The 6,016-nt window shown below is 48.7% G+C and overlaps 1 protein-coding gene across 1 annotated transcript in view; it reads right to left on the bottom strand.

Annotated features, from left to right (window-relative positions):
• The window catches only part of luzp1 (leucine zipper protein 1), a 36,612-nt gene extending 30,926 nt beyond the window's left edge, over positions 1–5,686 (bottom strand). Inside the window, 1 exon segment of the mRNA XM_072690166.1 lies at positions 5,549–5,686. The gene's annotated coding sequence lies outside the window, so the exon portion shown is untranslated.
• Between the last annotated feature and the right edge of the window lie 330 nt (positions 5,687–6,016).

Raw genomic sequence — 6,016 nt, 5'->3', positions numbered from 1 at the left:
GGACCCCTCACACTCACACACGCCACCTTCAACACTGAGATATGCAAATAAGCCCTGTTCTGATTGGTCGCCCTGTTCTGCGTCCCATCCAAAAAGCAGACCAGGCTGAAACACTCCTTATAACTACCGCGTGAAGGGGCGGGGCTTAGCTACTGTTTGGGCTCTCTCTGTTCGGCCTACAGCAGTTTAGCCCCACCCTGTGTTGTCTGAAAGAGACACAGCCAATCAGAACAGAGCTCATTTACATACATTACATACAACAGATTAACAGACTGTTTAATTGACAGATCAAACACACACACACACACACACACACACACACACACATCCTGCTCAAACATACAAAGGTCACCAGCACTTCCCTGTAATCAACAGTAAGGACTCTATGAGGTGGTGAACTTTGACCCCCAGTCACAGATATGATGACTGTGTGCAGCGTGACGGGGTTGAGTCAACTAGAGAACTGTTACCCACGGTTACCAACAACAACAAACAACACACACTACAGGCATGCTGGGGTTCGTGACGAGTCTGGTTTAGGTGATGAAACGCTGTGTACAATCAAACAGCCCCCCAGCTACAGCAGCTTCAACACAGCTACGCTAAACAGCCAGCTGGGAACCATCAGAGAGAGAGAGAGAGAGAGAGACAGAGAGAGACAGAGAGAGAGAGAGAGAGAGAGAGAGAGAGAGAGAGAGAGAGAGAGAGAGAGAGAGACAGAGAGAGAGAGAGAGAGAGAGAGAGAGAGAGAGAGAGACAGAGAGAGAGAGAGAGAGAGAGAGACAGAGAGAGAACAGAGAGACAGAGAGAGAGAGAGAGAGAGAGAGAGAGAGAGAGACAGAGAGAGAACAGAGAGACAGAGAGAGAGAGAGAGACAGAGAGAGAGAGAGAGAGAGAGAGAGACAGAGAGAGAGAGACAGAGAGAGAGAGAGAGAGAGAGAGAGACAGAGAGAGAGAGAGAGAGAGAGACAGAGAGAGAGAGAGAGACAGAGAGAGAGAGAGAGAGAGACAGAGAGAGAACAGAGAGACAGAGAGAGAACAGAGAGACAGAGAGAGAGAGAGAGAGAGAGAGAGAGACAGAGAGAGAGAGACAGAGAGAGAGAGAGAGAGAGAGAGACAGAGAGAGAGAGAGAGAGAGAGACAGAGAGAGAGAGACAGAGAGAGAGAGACAGAGAGAGAGAGAGAGAGAGAGAGAGAGAGAGAGAGAGAGAGAGAGAGAGACAGAGAGAGAGAGAGAGAGAGAGAGAGAGAGAGAGAGAGAGAGAGAGAGACTGTCTTGACCTGTTCCAGACCTGAAGGCTGAGGCACTGATGGTTTTCCAGTTCCGCTACATGGTTAGCAGCTACAGCACGTGTGTGTGCATGTTGGAGCTCCACAGCAGCCCGGACTAACAGAACCAGCAACCAGCGCTCTCGCACACACACACACACACACACACACACACACACACACACACACACACACACACACACACGCTCACGCACACACACACACGCTCTCTAACAATAGAGATGTGTACTCTGCAGTGCTGATACTGGTGTTTATTACAGTACTGGTGTTTATTACAGTACTGGTGCTGATACTGGTGTTTATTACAGTACCGGTGTTTATTACAGTACTGGTGTTTATTACAGTACTGGTGCTGATACTGGTGTTTAATTACAGTACCGGTGTTTATTACAGTACCGGTGTTTATTACAGTACCAGTGCTGATACTGGTGTTTAATTACAGTACTGGTGTTTATTACAGTACTGGTGCTGATACTGGTGTTTATTACAGTACTGGTGTTTATTACAGTACCGGTGTTTATTACAGTACCGGTGCTGATACTGGTGTTTAATTACAGTACTGGTGTTTATTACAGTACTGGTGCTGATACTGGTGTTTATTACAGTACCGGTGTTTATTACAGTACCGGTGTTTATTACAGTACCGGTGCTGATACTGATGTTTAATTACAGTACTGGTGTTTATTACAGTACTGGTGTTTATTACAGTACCGGTGCTGATACTGGTGTTTAATTACAGTACTGGTGCTGATACTGGTGTTTAATTACAGTACCGGTGTTTATTACAGTACCGGTGCTGATACTGGTGTTTAATTACAGTACTGGTGTTTATTACAGTACTGGTGTTTATTACAGTACCGGTGCTGATACTGGTGTTTAATTACAGTACTGGTGCTGATACTGGTGTTTAATTACAGTACCGGTGTTTATTACAGTACTGGTGCTGATACTGGTGTTTAATTACAGTACTGGTGCTGATACCGGTGTTTAATTACAGTACCGGTGTTTAATTACAGTACTGGTGCTGATACTGGTGTTTAATTACAGTACTGGTGTTTATTACAGTACTGGTGTTTATTACAGTACCGGTGCTGAAACTGGTGTTTATTACAGTACTGGTGCCTGATACCGGTGTTTAATTACAGTACTGGTGTTTATTACAGTACCGGTGTTTATTACAGTACTGGTGCTGATACCGGTGTTTAATTACAGTACCGGTGTTTAATTACAGTACTGGTGCTGATACTGGTGTTTAATTACAGTACTGGTGTTTAATTACAGTACTGGTGTTTATTACAGTACCGGTGTTTATTACAGTACTGGTGTTTAATTACAGTACTGGTGTTTATTACAGTACCGGTGTTTAATTACAGTACTGGTGCTGATACTGGTGTTTAATTACAGTACTGGTGTTTAATTACAGTACTGGTGTTTATTACAGTACTGGTGTTTAATTACAGTACTGGTGTTTAATTACAGTACTGGTGTTTATTACAGTACCGGTGTTTAATTACAGTACTGGTGCTGATACTGGTGTTTAATTACAGTACTGGTGTTTAATTACAGTACTGGTGTTTATTACAGTACCGGTGTTTATTACAGTACCGGTGCTGATACTGGTGTTTATTACAGTACTGGTGCTGATACCGGTGTTTAATTACAGTACCGGTGTTTAATTACAGTACTGGTGCTGATACTGGTGCTTCATTACAGTACTGGTGGGTTTTCTGTGTGCTATGAAACAGTTCTGCAGACCCAGATTAGGACTAGACTAATATCTTTCCCAACAGCAGTTCAACTCCACCATTTAGTACAGAACTGGACCTGATCAGGTCTTTTAGACCCGTTTACATCAGGGAAACAGACTGCAGGTCTCCATCACTCTCTCACACCCTCCCTTCCCCCCTCTCCAGCTTAAACACTCACACACACACACACACACACACACACACACACACACACAGTACAGGATGTCCTCCAACAGACACTCTGGGGGTGTGTTCACACTCCGTCACTGCGTCTCAGACAGACAGCTCACCACACCGTCACAATCAACACGTCACAAAGATGATTAGTCGCTGATGTCGTCGATCATGAAACTCCACTACAGGAACATAGAGGGCGCCGTGTAGCGTTCACCTGACCCACACGCTCATTCTGACCAGGGTCTGGCTTCTACAGTTCCATTAAAAAAGTGCTCTATAGTGCTTCTGAAATGTTCATATGATCCAGTAACTACAGCAACCACCTCGGACACCATAGCAACTGCTTAGCAACCACATGGCAACCACCTACGATACCTTAGCAACTGCTTAATAACACCTCACACGTCTACAGGAAACACACTTTTCCACTGAAGCTGCTGGACTGGTCTCCGCTGCGGTGCGCTAGCCTCCACTGTGCTGACCGGGACGGCTGATGATGCCGGCCGATGCGCCGAGCCCGGGGGTCAGTATCGGACCACAGAGGGTTGGATCGGTACGTCCCCACAACTCAGACACAATGGCTGACCTTCAGACTCTTCCATCCAGGTCACTGACCCTTATTTACTCACCCTTCAGTGTGAGGGCGCTGACCTCAGACCTTAAAGAACCCGGGAAACCAACAGCAGTGCTTCCCCCAACACCCAGCCTGAGCTAGAACGTGCAGACAGGCTGTCGGCCCACTCTGACCATCAAGGGTTCTTTAGTAAAAGCACTGGTTCTATACTGAAGCAGGACAGGCACTGCCTCCTTAACGGGTTCTACAGAGTCTCTCTTGTTGATGGTTCTTAATAGAACCTTTTAAAACTGAAAAGTGACCAGAACCCTTTAAACAGGCTCTCTTATGGTTGAATATAGAACCCGTGCTTTAACTGAAGAACTCCAGCAGAGCTTTTTAGGCACTGAAACGTTCTGAAGGCAAACAAAAGCGGTTCTCTTGGAGCACTTACCTGTTTTGATGCCGTGTATTGATTTATTGACACACTAAAGGACAGGAGTTCTCACAGAACCTTTTTGAGTAGGTTCAAGTAGAACCATCTACAGGAGGGTTTCTGAGATCCATTTAACCTAGTAAAGCATTCAACCGGTTCAACTGTCGGAGAACCCTTAAAGAACCCCCTCTTTAGAGAGTGTGTATCAGCAGACCGGGTCAGGATCAAACATAAAAGCACCAAAAATGGGCTCTTTGCTGAAGAGGCCATTAAAAGAACCCAGTTCGGTTCCCTCAGGGACCTTTCAGTGCCTACAAAGGTGGAGGTGGTGGTGGAGGTGTCCTTTTTTCAAAGGTGCAGATGATCAGTTTACTGAGATCAGCGCTGTTCCTCTGAGATTCGTGTCAAAAACTGGGCCGGCGCCACTTTAAACCCAAAACCGGGCCTTTAAAGGACCATGCCTCATATTCTGACCAGACGAGCGGTCCACGCACACCAGGAGGGGTTTCATCACATCATGACAAGGCCCCGTCATCACATCCGTCCAGCGGTGGACATCTCAAACCCTGCCTGTCAACACGGCTCGGGGTCGAGTGGACACAGAAGTGGCCGGTCCCGGAGGCCGGGCCTGGACTGCGGATCCGTGTCAGTGGAAAAAAACCCTCATAGAGCCTTCACCTCCTCCCTCAGGCCTCCGAACAGGTTTAGGTGCAGACTCGGAGGTGTGGAAGGTGCTGGCCGAGCTTCTGTCCTCCTGAAAGTCCTTCCACTCCCAGCCCAGGACCAGCCTCATTGTTCTCGAGGAAGGAGGGCGACTTTTCCTGTTCCAAAAAAACCTCAAAAATTCCCAAGACAAACACCAAAACCCCCCTGTGTGTGTGTGTGTGTGTGTGTGTGTGTGTGTGGTGTGTGTGTGTGTGTGTGTGTGCGCGCGCGCTTCACCAGCCACCAGAAAAGTGGGTCAAAGCCGTGCTGGAGTCTGGAGCTGTGAGAAGGACTCAGTAAAACTATCTGCTGTGTGAGAGCTTCCCAGCGGAGAGCCTGCTGACGTCGGACATCTGCTGTGGATGTGGAAGGACTGGACACGAACAGCCGAACCGCGGTTCTGATCCCCTTCAAGCTCCTCAGACTCATCAACAACGACACACACAAACTAAGCGGAGCGGCGGCTGATCCACAGCGGGAACCACGGCTAATCAGCCGGGCTGGGAATGCTCCAGCCCCGGTGCGGGAGCGGACGCTCTGCCCGGCTGTGACCGAGGGAAGGAGGCTCTCGCTCGGCCGAGCCGGCTCCTGATCCCCGCGCTTAATAAACACACACCACTTGGGTTCAGTGTAACGTACTTTCTCACACTCACCTCGGCCTGCGCAGGAGCGGGTTAGTCCGGTCTAGAACCCGGGTTCTGCCTGGTGTGGAAAGTTCTGAGCAGTGCGGTAATGTTTGCTGGGTGTCTCTCTCTCTCTCTCTCTCTCTCTCTCTCTCTCTCTTCTCTCTCTCTCTCTCTCTCTCTCTCTCTCTCTCTCGCTCAGCCCGCCGCATTCCGCACGCTGGAGCTTTTTTCCCCCTTTCTCCTGCACACCCGTTTTCAGGCAAGCACCGCCCCTCCCGCGCTGCGATTGGCTAGCGCAAGTTCATGCGTCACAAAGCAGGCCGTCGTTCTAGAACGGGACGCGGCCGATTCCCCGCCCCCTCTGCGCTGCGATTGGCTAGTCGTTCAAGCTCACGCACGAAATCGCGGGTCGCGAGGGGCGGGGCTTGACGGAATACAGGTGGGAAACAGACATACTGCGCATTCCTTCGAGGAGCAAACA

The sequence above is a fragment of the Salminus brasiliensis genome, chromosome 10 (assembly GCF_030463535.1).
Source record: "Salminus brasiliensis chromosome 10, fSalBra1.hap2, whole genome shotgun sequence".
NCBI lineage: Eukaryota > Metazoa > Chordata > Actinopteri > Characiformes > Bryconidae > Salminus > Salminus brasiliensis.
Note: the sequence above shows the minus strand (reverse complement) of the source record. Positions and strands in the feature narration are given on the sequence as shown.